This window comes from Prionailurus viverrinus, chromosome C1, assembly GCF_022837055.1.
Source record: "Prionailurus viverrinus isolate Anna chromosome C1, UM_Priviv_1.0, whole genome shotgun sequence".
In the NCBI taxonomy this organism is placed as follows: domain Eukaryota; kingdom Metazoa; phylum Chordata; class Mammalia; order Carnivora; family Felidae; genus Prionailurus; species Prionailurus viverrinus.
Window position 1 is genome coordinate 171,536,745 of NC_062568.1, and position 18,412 is coordinate 171,555,156.

Sequence of the window (18,412 nt, forward strand, 5' to 3'; positions counted from 1 at the left end):
GTTAAGCGTCCGACTTCAGCCAGGTCACGATCTCGCGGTCTGGGAGTTCGAGCCCCGCGTCAGGCTCTGGGCTGATGGCTCAGAGCCTGGAGCCTGTTTCCGATTCTGTGTCTCCCTCTCTCTCTGCCCCTCCCCCGCTCATGCTCTGTCTCTCTCTGTCCCAAAAATAAATAAACGTTGAAAAAAAAAATTTTTTTTAAAAACACACAACCTCTATGAAGTCCTTCTCAAGCCTCATCCTTCCTCCTCCCACAAGAACACATCCCTCCCTCTATGGCTCCACAGCACTTTTCATCCTCCTTTACTGTCATATATGTGAAACCTGACTCATTTAATTAATAGTTCATCTCTCACAGTAAACTTTTTGAGGTCCTCCAAGGCAGGGATCTTGTTTTTGTTTATGTACCCACGTGTTGAACGCAGGCATATCATGGAGATATGCTTTTCTTCAGGATGGCCTTGGTGCCTGTATCACATCAAGGGTACCCCTGAGCTGGAAGACTGGAAACACCAACTTTTGCTGTGTAGGAGTCAAGAAAGTTCCTCTACTTAGAGAAAAATCCTGAATAATAAATTGTTTGTATTGAAGTAATCCCAGAGTTCTGCTTTGCTTCAAATTAATATGAAAGAGCAGAACTTGGCCAGGTTAAAGTAATATTCTTTTTTTTTAAAGTAATATTCTTATTCAAAATCAAAATTCTTAAGGACAATGAATTTTATTTTTTTTAATTTTTTTTTTATTTTTTTGGGGGGGGACAGAGAGAGACAGAGCATGAACGGGGGAGGGGCAGAGAGAGAGGGAGACACAGAATCGGAAACAGGCTCCGAGCCATCAGCCCAGAGCCTGACGCGGGGCTCGAACTCACGGACCGCAAGATCGTGACCTGGCTGAAGTCGGACGCTTAACCGACTGCGCCACCCAGGCGCCCCAAGGACAATGAATTTTAAATAAGCATCAGAAGATTTCACATTTCAATGAAAAAGAGATCTAGGTGTTGAAAGAAATGACAGGAAGTAGCAACTCGGCCTGGCTGTCCCAAGTTCTTCAGTTCTGCTGGCTCTTACCTGGACCAAATGTTGCCTGAAATAAGGAAAGTCACAGGCCAGCCCTCAAAAATTCACTCAGCAGGATTTGTCATCACGAACTCCAAACCTTTAAAGAGAAACAGTATGTGAGAAAGTATTTAAGTACAAAAAATTGAAACCCAAGTATAAAAAATACACTCCCTGCTCCACTGTGATGGTTAATGTTATGCACCAACTTGACTGGGCTAAGGGATGCTCAGGTAACTTGTAAAACATTACTTCTGGTGTGTCTGTGAAGGGGTTTCTGGAAGAGATTAGCATTTGAATCAGCAGACTGAGTAAAGAAGATTGCCCTCGCCAGGGCAGGTGGGCATCATCCAATCCAATGACAGTCTGGACAGAACAAAAAGGCAGAGGGAGGGTACGTTTGTTATCCGCTTGAACTGGATTTCCATCTTCTCCTGCCCAAGAACATTGGTACCCCTGGTTCTCAGGCCTTCAGGTTTGGACTGGAGCTACATCATCAGCTTTCCTGGGCTTCCAGCCTCCATAATCTTGTGAGCCAATACCTCATAATAAATCTCTTTCTGTATATCTATATATATTTTTTTGCTTCTGTTTCTCTAGAGAACCCTGAATAATACACTCATGAAAACAACAAAAAAACACTTTTTAAACTCATATGAGGGAGCACCTGGGTGGCTCAGTCAGCTAAGCATCCAACTCATGGTTTCAGCTCAGGTCATGATCTCATGAACAGTTGGTGAGCTGGAGCCCTGCGTTGGGCTCTGCGCTGACAGTGTGGAACCTACTTGCGATTCTCTCTCTCCTCTCTCTGCCCCTCCCCCGCTCTCTCCTCTCTCTCTCTCAAAATAAATAAGTAAACTTAAAAAACAAACAAAAAGGGACTTTTTGTAAAAAACAAACAAAAAGGGTGGCTCAGTTAAAGGTCTGACTTTGGCTCAGGCCATGATCTCATGGTTTGTGAATTTGAGCCCCACACTGGGCTCTCTGCTCTCTTCCCCTGCCCCCAATAAATAAATATTTAAAAGCTGTCAGCACAGATCCCCTGTTTCCCTCTCTCTCTTCCCCTCCACCCCCCATAAATAAATATTTAAAAACAAACAAACAAACTCATATGTGAGTACACTAGATATTTGATTAAACCAGTGAGTGAGGAATCGTGGTATGTGAAGAAAAAACCTGTTCCTTTTAACTTATAACTAACCTGACATCCACTTTTTGAAGCATTGCCCAGAACTACTGGAGGAAAAAACAGAGGGCCAGAGCGTAAAGACCTTGCAGAGTCTTCAGGCAGTAGAAGGTGCACCTTTTGCGGGGTCCAGAGGACCAAGTTCATGCATCTGAGACATGGGTTCTGGTCACCTGAGCTGGCAGGCCTCCGGGTCCTTGGCTACAAGCATACAATGGAGAATGTGGCTACGAAGGGGCCAGAGTTGGGCTGGGGCGAGGTGGAGTGTTCACCCACAGCTGAGAGTACCTCCTGAGGAAGCCCTCCCCGTCTCTGGACCCTGTGGCAATAGATTCCTGACTTCTGCTTCACTCCTGTGTGCACTCAGCTCTTCCAAAGTGAGGAAGATTAAGCTCGACTTCAGCATCCTCCAGCCGTGGCCGTTTTCACTCGTGGACTTCCCTGGTAGGAGCAGGCCTCTCCGCCCATAGCCCCAAGTCAGCACTGGGCAGAAAGAGGGAAAGTGAGTCTCAAGGCACAAAAATAATGGCTTTGTCCTATCTCCTCGATATGATGGGATTATTATACAAGACCATTTTCCAATGGAAATCTTTGTCCTCACTGCGTCCTCAGGCCTTGTTCTCTTGTGCCCCTTTGGCAATTTCAATGGGCAAGAACTTTAATGGGAGTGTGTGTGCGCGCTCTGGGTTAGTAAAAACTTCACAGAATTCAACCACACAGAAACCTCAGTCAGATTTTTTTTTAAGATTATACGAGAAAAGAACAAACTGACAAAGAACTGATGTCAAGAATTTAGCATTTTAAAAATCACACACAGGGGTGCCTGGGTGGCTCAGTCAGTTAAGTGTCCGACTTTGGCTCAGGTCGTTATCTTATGGTTTGTGAATTGGAGCCGCACATCGGGCTCTGTACTGACAGCTCGGAGCCTGGAGCCTGCTTCAGATTCTGGGTCTCCCAATTTCTCTCCCCCTCCCCTGCTCACCCTCTGTCTCTCTCTCAAAAAAAATAAATGTTAAAAATGTTTTTAAAATAAAAATCACACACAATTTCCAACTTTACAGGGAGATCAGTGCTTTCTAACAGTGACCCAGAGGAAATGCAAAGATACCCGTCCAAGATAACGAGTATCTCTAGACAGGCCAATGAAATGATGGCATTTGGAACAATCTAGATTTGAAATAAAAGAGCTGACCAATATTCACATTCCAATTATTCATAGTTAACAGTTAACAATGTTATCTGAGAAAGGGTAAAGGGACAGACCCCTGGGTGCAGAGAGCTGTTGGGATAGGTAGGTGAATGACTGACAGGTGGGGAGAGATATGATATAGACAGATAGTAATGACACATTGAAGGTAAATGGTGGAGGCATAGGGTAGACAGATCTCCAGGTGAGTCATAGAGACATTAGTCTCTGAGAAACACTGGTCTCTTCCATTGGACCAGTACCACCTACCTCATTCTAACCAGGAACGTTTGTCAATGACATTTGTACATTTGTCACTTTGTCATTTACAAAGCACACTTCAACTAGTAAAAGGAAAAGAAACCAAAAAGTATTGACTGCACCCTATGCCATGCACTGTATCTATATGTGGTTCCAACAAGTGTTCCCAGAACTCTAAGAGTTTGACCAGTGAAATCCATCCAGGATGGGCTCCCAAATGAGATTTATTTAATTTTTTTGTTTTTGAGAGAGAGAGAGAGAGAAGAAGAAGAAGGAGGAGGAGGAGGAACGGGGGAGGGGCAGAGAGAGAGGGAGAGAGAGAATCACAAGCAGGCTCTGTGCTGTCAGCACAAAGCCCTATGTGGGGCTTGATCCCATGAACCATGAGATCATGACTTGAGCTGAAATCAAGAGTCAGACACTTAACCAACAGAGCCACCCAAGTGCCCCAAATGAGATTTATTTAAAGACAGCTGACTGAGCCAGAGCAAGCTTGTGACTGTGAAGAAAGTCACGTGATTAACATGTACCTTCCTGAAGGGTCACCATATTGTCTGACACGTTCTTTTTGGCCCAGAAATCCCAAGGTTCTTTGGTTCAATTTCAGAGTGCTTCTCTAAGTTAATTTGTTACCATATTTTTGAGGACCTGCCAGATGGGGTGCAGCCAAGGCCTCTCTAATGCACCCAATGTCAGATTATCAGAATTCTCATCTACTTCACATAGCTTCTTTAATCAGTTGAACATGCAAGAGGAGCAATTTTGAACCGTGATCTACAGGTCACCCATGTTGTACTTTATAGGCTCCTTGATAATAGTGTAATATGAGATAATAATAAAGCTTGACTTTATGTATACAACTTTAAAATAATGCAACTCACTGGAATGAAAAGAAAAATCTTAATCAGGGGGCACCTGGGTGGCTCAGTCGGTTGAGCCTCTGACTCTTGATTTCCGCTCAGGTCATGATCCCAGAACAGTGGGATTGAGCCCTGAATTGGGCTCCACACGGAGTGTGGAGACTGCTTGGGATTCTTTCTCGCTCTCTCCCTGTCCCTCTCCCTCTCCCTGATTCTCTCTCTCTCTCACTCTCTCTCTCTCTCTCTCAAAAAAAAAATAATAACAACAATAAATTAATTTAATTTAATTAAAAAAACTTAGGACAATTTCAAAGCAGGGATAGATTGTGACTGGTGTTTACATTCCTGCCACACGGTGGCGCCACATTAGCCAGTAAACGGAAATCCTTGCTGGGTCCTACCAGTATTGTCTGAACTAGGCTGTGGTTTACAGAATTTCTTCCAGTAATTGTGGTGGCTTTTATTTCGTTTTTGTGCCTTCAAATCTCTTTAAATATCTTATAACAGTGTCATCCAGACATTCCATAAGCAGTAGTGCTACTGAATTGATTACAATAAAGGGGATTAGCTGTGTAACACCCAGTGATATCCTCTGCTGTTCATTAGCAGAGACCACACCATAAAATATTAGAGATAATACTGAGATAATATAAAGCAAAAGTATTCTCCAGAGGGCTGTTGACTGATGTTTTCCTAGAATGCATTTCCCTAAGAAGCATTCTTCAGGGAAAATGAGCAGTGAGTGATGGGGGCACTTGGGATCCCTGCCCTGAATAGAAAGGGTTTGTTTATCTCACATTCTCGGCCATATGCTGGGAGATCTCTAGTAACCAGACTATGACCTAGCTGCTGGTTCATTTAGCAGTTAGGCCCATGGACCATGGAGTGAGGCAACCTGGGTTCAAATCCTGTTCCCACCACTTCCCAGCAGTGTGATTTTGGGCAACTCATGAACTCTCTGTGTCTTATCAGAAAAATGCGCGCCCCGCAGTGCCTGGTTCACAGGGCTGCTGTGTGAGAGCTAAATGGCAGCGATCTAGTAGGGGCTTATCACAGTCCCCGGAGCAGAGTAAGTGCTCGTTCAATGTTAGCCTCACTTCTCCTCCTCAGCAATGCCATGGGGCTGTGCCAGATCCCCGGGAGATGGAGACTTCCCATCACAGAGAGAATTCTTTCCTCTTCATCTCTATTCATATCTGACACGAAACTAACCATGTCTTCTCGGAAAATCAGCGAGCGTGTTATTCTGTTCCTTGCCAATCTTATTTTGAAATCCATGAGAAAACTTGAATTTTCCTGAAATCGTAGGAAAGTCTCTTATAGCCCCATGAATCAAGGCTGGCAAGACATTGGCAGAGTCTTCAGGGAACTGTCCCTCTCCTTTGCCATGTCTATGTCTCCTCTGGGCTTCTCTGACCACCTCCTCACATCCCTGGACACAGGACCCCATGAGCCAGGCCCAGAGTTCTCCCCACCCCTCCATCAAAACCTCAGGGAGCTGCACTCCATTAGAGACTTCTCTGGAGGCTCTCTTGCTGTCTCCGGGGAACAGGATATTTTAAGGATGAGTAAAAGGGTGAGAAAGGAAATAAGGTTACAGGGACATTTCTCCCTCTCCTCAGAGCAGCATTTAAGTGGAAAGATTTAACGGGGCCAGTTTGAGGGCTGGGGGGTGGAGGTTGCTTCTGATTGGGAGACTCTGACCCGGGATCTGCTAACGCAGCAGTTCAGGCCCAGAAGAGGGAGGGCAGGAGGGACTTCCTGGAGGTTTGTCTCTGCCCGCCTTCAGAACCTTTTTGTTTTTCCCCATAGACCTAAAAGGTTTTGGCTACCAAATTGCATTTTTGTTTTTATTTATTTTTTAGAGAGAGAGTGAGTGCAGGAGCGGTGGAGAGGGGCAGAGGGAAAGAGACTCTTAAGCAGGCTCCATGCTTAACACAGATTCCAATGCAGGGCTTGATCCCACAAACCATGAGATTATGACCTGAGCCGAAATCAAGAGTCAGATGTTCAACCGATTAAGCCATCCAGACACCCCTCAAACTGCATTTTTTTTTCCAACGTTTTTTTTTTTTTATTTTTTTTTATTTTTGGGACAGAGAGAGACAGAGCATGAACGGGGGAGGGGCAGAGAGAGAGGGAGACACAGAATCGGAAACAGGCTCCAGACTCCGAGCCATCAGCCCAGAGCCCGACGCGGGGCTCGAACTCACGGACCGCGAGATCGTGACCTGGCTGAAGTCGGACGCTCAACCGACTGCGCCACCCAGGTGCCCCGTAAACTGCATTTTTAAAAGAGTTTATTAATTTACTTTTCTCCCTCTCTCTCTCTCTCTCACACACACACACACACACACACGCACACACCCCTGGGTATATAAACAAAAGAGGAGCCTCAGGGAGGATTGTCGGGGTGATAGAACAAGCAATACAAGCCTCTCAGTGGTCTAGGATTCAGAGGTCCTGGCTTTGATGAAGCTCTAGAAAGAGCCCTGGAGACCTGGACAGTTGCCCTTAACTTAGTCACTAATTTGCTGGGTGACCTTGGGCAAGTCACTTTTTGTAGCCTTATTCTGGAAAGTGAGGGGGGTCTGACAGCATGATCTCTCCAGTGCCTGAGAGACACCCAGTCTTTGTCTCTTCCATAGCTCCTTGCACGGCACCCAGCACGAAGTAGATACATGGTATGTTAGGTGTTCAATGAGTGCATAATAAAAACAGCAGCAGTAGCTGGACATCTCCCATAGGTCAAGTACCGAGCCAGGGACCTATGTGGACATTATGTATAATTCTGACAACACTTCGAGGTAGAGGTTTCTTTTCTTTTTTTTTTTTTAATTAATTTTTTCATGTTTATTTATTTTTAAGAGAGAGACAGAGCACGAGTGGGGGAGGGGCAGAGAGCGAGGGAGACACAGAATCCAAAGCAGGCTCCAAGCTGTCAGCACAGCGCCTGATGAGGAGCTCTAACTCGTGAACCGTGAGATCGTGACCTGAGGTGAAGCTGGACGCTTCACTGACTGATCCACCCAGGCGCGCTGGTAGGGATTTCTTTCTTTTTTTTTTTTTTCAATATATGAAGTTTATTGTCAAATTGGTTTCCATACAACACCCAGTGCTCATCCCAAAAGGTGCCCTCCTCAATGCCCATCACCCACCCTCCCCTCCCTCCCACCCCCCATCAACCCTCAGTTTGTTCTCAGTTTTTAAGAGGGAGGGATTTCTTTTTAATTTCTGATGCAGGAAGCTGAGTTGATCGTGCCTCTCGGTGAGTAGCCCGTTGTTGTCATTGGTCTGTGCGATGCTCTTTTCTGGTTTGATCCCCTAACCCCCTTCACTAATCGCCACCCCTCTTCATCTCCTCTCATAGGCATCTAGTCTCACGTCTTTGATATCTCTATACATACGCAGGTATTCTTGTGAAATATGTCCTCTTGTTTTGTGCGTGCTTGTGTTTTGTATTTCTCTCCATGGTATTGTGATACATATGTTCCGCCTCTTACATTTTTTCCCAACACTGTTTTGAAGAGTCACGTTGCTGTATGTGTGTCTAGTCCACTGCCTCACCTGCTGTCTCAACCTCACAGTTGCTGGCCCCACAGCTTACTTGTCCATCCCTCTGGCAGGGAAAACCTTCAGTACCTCTTCTGTCCGCTACCACAGACACCGTCACGATGAATATCCTCCTAGACATCCCCTTCTGTATCTCCTGTAAGAGAACTTCCGTGGGAAATAAAGGGCGGACTTGCTGGGTCACAGGGCGCGTGCAAAGTAGAGATTATAGTCCCAATTTTAGAGCTGAAAAACCATGCTCACAATTACACAAACAGAAATTGGGGATCTAGGATTCATTTCCAGTATTTCTGCCTCCAGATCCTGGTCCAGTTCCAAGGCACCTCTATAAATAACTAAATCTGGTCCAATCAACTCAACAAGCAGTTTCTCTGTTATGCGGATTTCAGTAATGAACTCAGATAAACCGACTGGGTTGTCTAGACATCTTGGCATTTGCTGTTAAGGGCGTGCTTGCCGCGGTGGGTACGTCGCCCTGAGACTGTGGCTTGAGGAACTCTGGCTTCTTTGAATTACTGACGATCCCTTGCACGTTACAGCAAAAAACAGTCAAAATCATGTCCCACATGTATCGTCTTACTTCTCATAACAACCCTGTGAGGTAGGAACAGTCACCATTTCCACTTTATGGTGAAGGAAACTGAGGTTCAGCATCATTTAGCTGTAAAGTGGCAGGGCTGAGAACTAACCCCAGGCCTCTGGGTCCAAGTCTAGTGTAATTTCCACCCCCACCCCCACCTCCACCCCTCTGGAGCTGGTAGCCTAGGAAAACAAGCCTGCCCCCCACAGTCAGGCATTTGGATGAGATCACAAAAGTTCAGAACGTTGAGCCAGTTGTTTGCAAATCCTGTCTGCAGATGTCTGGCATTCAGCGGGGCCAGCTCCAGCCAGGAGAGACCCCAGCTGGCACACAGAAGGGGGAGGAACCTGGCGCCAGGGAGTGTTTCTTGCCAGGGCGGTTCCTGAAGCTGCAGAATTCCACACTGTTTTGGCTGGTGGTGGCAAGGTGCGGTGACCTGAACCAATGAGGGGGCGATCTGGTTTCTCTCTCCTGGGCCTCCCCCAGCCAGTGAGAAATGTCAGTGATGGCAGAAAAGAACAACAACAAATTGACTCTGCTTTTGAAGTCTTTCCTGAAACATACGTCTAGTTTACTTTATTCCGTTCCGTTCAGCTTGCAAAGCCGTGCACTTGGAAAGACGTACTGTAGTTCCGTTTAACAAACATTTACTAACTACCTACCGTGTCCCAGAAAGGGTGCTCAGCCCTGGGGCCTCAAATGATTAAGCTCCCGAACCACGAGCCACTGAGCAAGGAATGTAACCCCTGTGAGCGGAGGGCAATACGCCAGTACCTGCTGCACAGGGTGGTTGCTGGGCCAGCAGCATCTCAGCACAGAGTAAGCTCGACGAGCAGTTGAGTATGAGTACTCAACGTGGGAAGTGAGGAAGGTGGTAAATACGAAATGTTAGGGAGCCCAGGAGAGAGAGAGTGGATGGTCCCTGGAGAGAGCAGTGAGGCCACAGCAGGCTCTTCTGAGCAGAGATGATACTAACTGATACGGAGCCGTGGAACAAGTTCCCTGGGCAAGAGGCACAGGCAGCAGAGGGAAGTGTGGGTGACACTATGATGTCCCTGCCTTCTGTGAAGTGCCCGTACTCCGTGCTGCTTTGCCTCCATCTGTAGCCTGTGCGGGCCCCTCTCGGGCCCTGGCAGCCTGAGGTTGCACCTACATGCTCCCAGGCCCGTCTCTCCCCCAGACTAGAGTGCCTGAGGCCTACAACTGCGTGGTCAGCTCTTAGCACAGGGTCGTACACAAGGGCAGCCCTCATCAGAAATGTGTGAGGTGACTGAAAAACACAGAGGCATAAAAGAGCATGAACCACATGAGCAGTGGTGAGGAGTTCTGCCAGCTGGCGTGGGGAGAAAACATTGGGACCGGCAGGGATCAAAGCTGGAAGCCAGCAGTGTTTAGGATGTCAAGGGCCCTGTGTAACAGGCAGGGGATTTGTCTGGATGGCTCGGATTAGGGTGGTAGCAGGAGGAGAGATGAAATGCAGGAAAAAGAAAGAATCGGTCGCTAAATGGATTTGCATGGGGTGAGGGGTTCGTGGAAGGAGTTGGGGATGGCATTCTGCTGCATCCTGAACTGGCTTCCTGCTTGGATAGTTTACCATGTTTGCACAAGGGTCGACAAATATTTATTCAAATGGGACTTCTGACATTCTGCTGTGGTTGATTGGTTCCTATCTTGACTTCTTAGCCTGGAAGGTACTTGTATTGGTCAGGGTTCTACAGAGAAACAGAACCAATATGTATATATATGTGTGTGTAGGGGTCGGGTTGGGGGGGGTGTATGAAGGGAAGGGGAGAGAGAGACAGAGAGATAGATTTGTTTTAAGGAACTGACTCATATGATTATGGAGGTGCAAGTCCAAAGATCTACAGGGTAGGCCAGCAGCCAGAGACCCAGGCAAGAATCACAGTTCAAGTCCAAAGGCCATCTGCTGATAGAATTCTTTCTTTTTCAGGGGAGATCAGTTTTTGTTCTATCTAGGCCTTCAGCTTATTAGATGAAGTTCGCTCACGTTATGGAGAGCTATCTGCTTTACCCAAAGTCCACCAATTTAAATGTTAATCTCATGAAAAAACACCCTCACAGAAACATCCAGCATAATGTTTGATCAAATATCTGGGCACCATGGCCCAGCCAAATTGATGCATTAAATTAGCCATCACAGTACTCTAAGAAAACAGCCTCATTCCTGACATGGGTAGTCCCTCTGCAATAGAGACATTCTCCCTCTCTCTCTCTCTCTCTCTCTGTTATTTTCACACTCCAACAGGGTCACTTTGGGAAAAATTTCAGGGACTGTGTCCAGCCCTGTATTGCCCACATAGGCCATGCCATCCATTGTCCTCTTATCCCGGGGCCAGGACATATTCGTAGCAAGAAGTTTCTTTTGGCCTAGCTTCAAGTTCACTTATCCTTTCTTCTGCCAGCTCTAATCTGACTTTGAATTCCTCTAGTGATTTTTTTTCATTTGTTACTGCTTTTTTCAGCTTCAGAATTTCTTTTTGATTTTTAAGTTTTCTTTCTCCTTACTGCCATTTTCACTTCATACATCATTTTCTTGACTTTCTTCACATCTTCCTTTAGTTCTTTGAACATCTTTATGATGGGTGCTTTAAAGTCTTTGTCCAGCATACCTGCCGTTAGGTCTTTTTCAGGCTCACTTCTGTTGATTTATTTTTTTCCCTTTGAGGGCCATACCTTCCTGTTTCTTTGTGTGTCTTACGATTTTGTTGTTGTTGTTGCTGAAAACTGGACAATTGAATCTAATAATCTGGTAACTCTGGAAATCAGATTCTCCTCCTCCCCCCAGGGTATGCTGGGTTTTGTTATTGTTTTTATTTACTGTTTTTGTTGTTTTGATTGTTGTAGGCTGCCTTTATGGTGAGGTTCAGCTAGAGGCATAAACTTCACACCTTCTCAGGTCTTTTCTGGGTCTGTGCATGCATTGTCTAATTTCCCTTGAAAGTTGTTTTTTTCAGTTGTTTTTGAACAAGCCGGTCATTAATGTCTGTCTCCCAAAAGGGAAAGAAGAGAAAAATGAAGGGGGGTGGGCAGCAATGCATAAAATTCCCAGCAAATCACTTCAGCTGGAGGGGGAGGGACTTGCAACAGTGGGGGGAAGTGTAACAGCAATGGCAGCCACCTCTTTGCACCTTCTGTGATAAGAAGCGGCAGTCAGTGTCAGAGCACAGATATTTGGGGGACAGGACACTTTTTGCATGCCTTGGCTCTTGCAAGTTGTGTGCAGTCTCCTCCAGAAACACAGGCACAGCTGCCTGCCATGTGGCTGGAGATGGGGGGGGGGGGGTGGTTGGGGTGGGCAGCTGCTACTGTGCTAAGAGCTAAAATTGATTAAAATGCACTACAATTTACTGTCCAAGTCTTCCCCTGGAATCTGCAAGCCTTGAACAGAGCCAGAGTTCCAAAATAGTTACATCAGACAGATTCTTCCAGTGCAATTGTTGTCTCAGTGGGGAGACAGATTCCTCATGCTTCTTACTGCTGCATCTTCCCAGAACCCCCTCTTTTCTGTTTAGTCTTAAAGAATTGTTTGGTTCATGGGGTGGACTGAAAGAAGAGGGTGTGCCAGGCGGTGGGAATAGCATGTGCAAAGACTGACAAGAACAGGCAGAAGCATGCCAGGCAAATGAAGAGAATTTTAGTACACGTGTGGGACAATGGGAAGAGGGAGAAGGGGAGGGAAAGTAAGGAGAGATGGAGACAAGAACATTCTCTGGATTTTATGGTAAATAAATTCTCATGTCAGAATTCCTGCTGATGTGAAAGTCAGAATTGTATTCAAGACTCAGAATATATAGTGACCAACCAAAGGCCCTGCACTCTAAACACAGCTATAACCAGAGCTAAACAGAGCTTGAAAAGGATGTTTTGAATATTTTTTAAAAAGAGTCAGAAAACTTTTTGCTGTTTTCAGAGAAATTGTCTTCTCTATGCTTTGGAAATGGTGCCTACCACCTTGCATAGTTAATAGAAGTGGAGGGTCCTGTGGCCCCAGCATCTCATGGGCACAACAGCCTCTCAGAAGCCTTTTCTGAGGCCCCTCCCTGCAGGTCCTCTGCCTTTCTCACCTCTGCTGCCTCCAACCTTAGTCCTCAGTAACAGCCTGACAGCCTATTTACCCAGAATCTGAACAACCAAAAGAATCAAGGAATGAGAATGAAAGCAGTTTGCATTCCATTCCATTGGCAATAAATAATAAAAAAACAAACTCCAGTTGGGGAGTTAGTTCAACAATAGCCCCCAACGTGGGTGTAGCCCCACAGCCAGCACCATCCAACTTCTGCCCATTCTGTGTGGCACTTGAGACTTTCACAGCACCATTTATGAAATGATAGCATGACATCTGCATCTTTAAGAAGGATTAAGGTCTTTTCAATGAGGAGCATATTCAAGGGCATTTAGACTCTCTGACTGAGTCAACCAGAAAGTTCTATTAACTAAAAATTTCCATTTTCAAAGAATTCAGAATAACTGAGAGTTCATTGGAATCTCCCTAAAATGAAGTAAAATAAGTTTACTCTCTTAAACTTAATCTAAGAACGTGGAGTTGCAGCAATGCAGTTCACCTTAACTTAGAGGGCTATTCATTAACTTGATTTATTCAGCGTCCACTATGTGCCAAGCACTGTACTGGTTTAGTGGTTAAACATTCTAAGCAGTGCTCATAACCAAGGGGTAGGAACCTAAGTGCACTCAGTTGAGCAGAATGGAGGGACTTCCCAATGGAAATAAACAAAGACCCAAATGAGAACAGAGGCTATCATTTTAGAGCTTACTGTACCTAAGGAGTCAGCCCCCATCATTTGCATTTGGTAGAGATTCAAAGGCAGGCACTGAGCAGGAAAGCTTTATGGTAAAATAAAAAGGAGACCTTCAAGCGTGCTGTGCCTGGAGGCTATTGAAGGGAAGCAGGGCATCTGCATGTGATTGCCTTGGGAATGTCTTTGGCTTTCTCTGGCTAACCTGAGTTGGAAGTAGGGGCAAAGAATAGGAAAGATGACTGTCATTGACCAAGCTTGACTGTTCTGGGCTGGTTACTGTAGAGGTTTGTGGTTTTCCTTACCAAGCTTGTTGCTGCTGGGGTTGTAGGTCAGACTTCCATTGTCATTATGGTCTGGCCATTGTCTGTTTATATATTCAGTCTCTCAGTACACACACATCCCTGATTTTCATTTTCATTTTCACACTATTTGAGATGTTCATCAAACAGGACACAAGCCAGAGGCAACACTGGGTTAAGAAGTGAGGAGTGGAGTTGAGCACAACGATGGACAGACAGCGGACACTGGAGTCCATGGTTCTATTACTGAGGCTGGGAGACAAGTCCAGAATATCAGACTTCTGTTATGGCTCACCCTCAATTCCTTTCTATTCATTCTGTTCACCCAACAAATATTTCTATTTGTTATTTCTGTGTGAAAAGTTGTCTTGTGTTTCCTCCATGACGCTTCCTCCAATACCCACCATCTGTTCTGATGTTTCAGCTGGCTTCCTTCCTCCAAGTTTCTGAATATCCCTTCCTCCAGTTTCTGAATCCTCTTAAATGGGTTGAATGGTACCCTCTCCCCTCCTCTCCCACAAAAAGGTATGTCTACATCCTAATCCCTGGAAGCTGTGACTGTGACCTTATTTGGTAAAAGGGTCGTTGCAGATATAATTATGTTATCTTAAGATAGGATCATTCTCAATTACCCAGACAGGCCCTATAGCCAATGCCAAGTGTCCTTGTAAGAGTGAGTCAGAGGGAGACCACACAGACACAGAGGAGAAAGCAATGTGAAGATGGAGGCAGATATTGGAGGGACATGGCCACAGACCAAAGAGCGCCAAGGATTGTCAGCGTCACCAGAAGCTGGGAGGGAGGCATGGAATGGATTCTCCCACAGAGCCTCTGGAGGGAGCATGGCCCTGCTGACATCCTGATTTAGAATTTCTAGCCTCCAGAACTATAAGCTAGATTTCTGTTGTTTTAAGCCACCGTGTTTTGTAGCCATTTATTACAACAGCCACAGGAAATAAGTCCAGTCAGCCTTAGGAAGGAGTTACTTTTGTTCAGGTCAAATAATTGTGTGATTTTTGATACTGTGTTTATATAAATACTGTTAAAATCACCTAACATATTTTTTTTTCAAAAGAAACAGACAAAATACCCATGATTCTCACCATTTTGGTTATTTCTATTTCTTCATGTTCTCTTGTGTTTGTTATACTTTTAAGTATTGTAAACCTAGTATTTGCCACGCTTCCCTTTCAGTCATTTCTACAATGGAGCTATTGTCCCCTGTGGTTTCATTGTCTTCACCATGACAGTCATGGTTGTGGTTCTTAGAGTGGGATGGCAAGCTTTGATTATTTAATCGCTATTGTTAGGTAGCTAGGCTATTTTCACACTTTTTAAACTTTTTGTTACAGATAATGTTATAGTGAAAAAAATCATAGAAATAAGAACCATTTGTGGTGTGTCCATGATGCCTCATGCTCACGCACTTCACTTTGTAAGGTTGTAGTTAAGCCTCTCAATAAAGAATTATTTGAAGCAGAAAGAAAAAGAAAGAAAGAAAGAAAGAAAGAAGAAAGAAAAGAAGAAGGGAAGGAAAAGAAAACTTCTTTCATAGGGAGACAGGTATTACTGATAAAGAAAATGGGGCTTTGAGATGTCAATCCACATGCCCCCAAATCCCATAAAGCTAAGAAATAGGAGAGTCTGGTCTGCCGTTTGACCTTTTTGCCTCCCAAACCCACACTTTGTCATTAAGCCATACTGCCTCACAAAGTTAGTACAAATAAAAATTTTAAGTTGCATCATCTTCAAACTACATTCCCAGGAGTGAGAGGACAAAGTTGAGAGTTAAACACCTATCATGTTCTAAAAAAGTATGTCGTAACCTCCTGGACTGGGTATTTTCTATTGTGCCACCCCAGCTGCGTCCTCTCTGCATCCTTCTCTGCCCTGCTCTGTGATCTGGGAGGCTGAACCCTATAAACCCATCATCACCCAAGTGCCTTGTCCTCTGGCTTCAGATTGGGTGGGAGGAGAGAGTGGCCAGTTATTTCTTGCTCTGTCTGCAGTTTGGACAGTGGCTGTGTCCCTCCCCCTCTGACCTTCAGCTGCTGACTTCAGTCCTCTCTGGTTTCAGCAATGACAGCTTCCTGCCTCTCTGCCTTCAGGCCCATGTGTGGGTGGGACTGGTTTTCCTGGTTCTGGTCCCAGAGTGCTTCACCATCCCTGGTTGGCTCCCTTAACTCTGCCCTTTCCTCCCTAGACACCCTCATGCTCTCCCTTGAGTTAATCTTCTGAGTACATGGTCTCCTTCCTGCAGAATGGTTGTACTGTTCAAAGGTTTCTCGACAGAGAATGATCCCTTTGAAACCTGAAATCTGGAAGTGCAAGAAAGAGTTGCCGGGCAGGTGTGGGATCCCTTTGGATGCAGACCTTTCCAAATCTTTCTGTTATGTCCTTCAGCCGTGACTTCTACATGAGGAGTGTGGGCTCAGCTACACTGTCCTCTTTCCCCAGATAGATACCTCTTCTAGGTAGAGATACCTTCTCCCAGGAATTTGGGATTGGGACCCAGAAACCGCTATTCCTCATGATGGTGCTGAAACCGAGAGGTCAGCTACTGCTGGGTGTGGGACAAGTGGTCCACCATGGCATGTTGGAAGACAGATACTCGATCTGTACAGAGAGAGAGAGAGAGAGAGAGAGAGAAGACTGAGGGGATGCAACAAGAGAAGAAGGTATGAGAGAGGAGATCACTCTAGAGGGATAGAGAAGGAATCTGAACTCCTGACTTTTCAGTTCTTGGTTCTAGACCCTTGTGAAGCCCAAGTGGCCTTATCTTCAGGCCCTTTAAGTGCTCTCCATTTCCCTTCTCACAAATCACCCCCTTTAGTTTCAGCTAGTTTGAGAATATTTCTGTTTAGCCAAATTTTCTCTGGCAAAGACCATTTGCCACATGACACACACTTGACCTCGTAGGAAAAGCCCCACCCAAGAACGCCATGACAGGTAAGCAGGCGTGAGGCCTTATCAGCTTCTATTACAGGAGCCCTTTGGTGCTCACCCCTAGGAGGTGCAGGGATGCCTGGACATCATGGTGTTCTCTGGCCTTGAGGGGTGGGGGCCTGTGCAGCAGCCTGCTCAGGCTTAGGCTACTGCCTGGGCATAGGAGGGAGGGAGGCTGGTGGTAACAAGGGCCCAGCAGTATGTACAGAAGGCCTGAACACAGTGCACACTCTTTTATCTTAAGGTAATAGTCAGGCATGTGAAGATGCTATTCATGAGTATTTCTTCCAGCACTATATATAATAGCAAAACATTAAGAAATAAACCAAATTTCCAACTATCAGGGACTAGTCAACTAAATTGTGGGACAGTGATAAGGCACTAAAAAAAGCCTTTTGTTTTAAAAAAGGGGAAATGTTGTTATTCATAGGAAAAGATGTTCATAATATATTAAGAAGCAGTATCTACAATAGTTACAACAAAGAAGCAACCCAACTGTCTACTGGCAGATGAATGCATAAGCAAAATGTGGTATATACTTACAGTGGATATTCAAGGAAAGAAGGAAATTCTGCCATATGCCACAACATGGGTGAACCTTGATGACATTACACTAAGTGAAATGAACCAGTCACAGAAAGACAAATACTGTATGGTTCCACTCACCTGAGGTTCCTAGAGTAGTCAGATTCATAGACAGAAAGCAGCATGGTGGCTGCTGGGGGCTGGAGGAGGGGGACGGGGAGTCACTGTTTAATGGGAAAAATGTTTCAGTTTGTGCAAGATGAATAGAGTTCTGGAGAGGAATGGTAGTGATATTTGCACAAGAAGATGAATGTACTTCATACCAGTCACTGTATACTTAAAAATGATTATGAGGGAAATTTTTATAAAAAGAAATGGAAAAAAGAAAACAGCAATATGTATGTGATCCAGCAATTTCATTTCTACATATATACTCAAAAGAATTGAAAGCAGAAACTCAAACAGATACCTGCACACCCATGTTCATAGCAGTATTATTCACAACAGCCAAGAGATGGAAACAACCCAAGTGTCCGTGGATAGATGAATGGATAAGCAAAATGTGGCATAAACATGCAATGGGATATTATTCAGCCTTTTTCTATCCTTTTGCTCATATGATAAGTTGTCTCTCCCTTCCTCACTTTCACCAGAAGACAACATCTGTTCGTCAACAAGACTAAACTCAGCTGACACCTCCTCCAAGAAGGGGTTTGGAGCACCTGCGTTTGGAGATCCTTTTTAGTCTCCCAAGACCCCTCTACGTAGCTTATGTCACACAGATCGTGAGTTCCTTGAAGCAGTGTCAGGTCTCATCGGTGCCCAGCCCGGTGCCCAGCCAGGGTAAAAGCTTGGGTTAGCTGAGCTGAACAGAACTCATCTCTTACCTGAGATGAAGCTGGTTTCTTGATGGAGAATACCCAGTCTTGCAGTGAGGTGTGCAGCTGAGTTTCCACCCCATTTGGAAAATGATGCCAAATTTCTATTGTCCTAAAAAAGGGAGAAGGATCCTAAGTCTAGGTGGGTTTTTTTTTTTTCCATCTTGTATCTTTATTTAATTATGTCATGGTTAGAGCAGAAAGGTTCTGATGGAGGCCGTCTTCTCACAGGGAAATAAAGCTGTGGTGTGGTGGAAGGCACACAACCTGAGAGTCAGATCCATGGG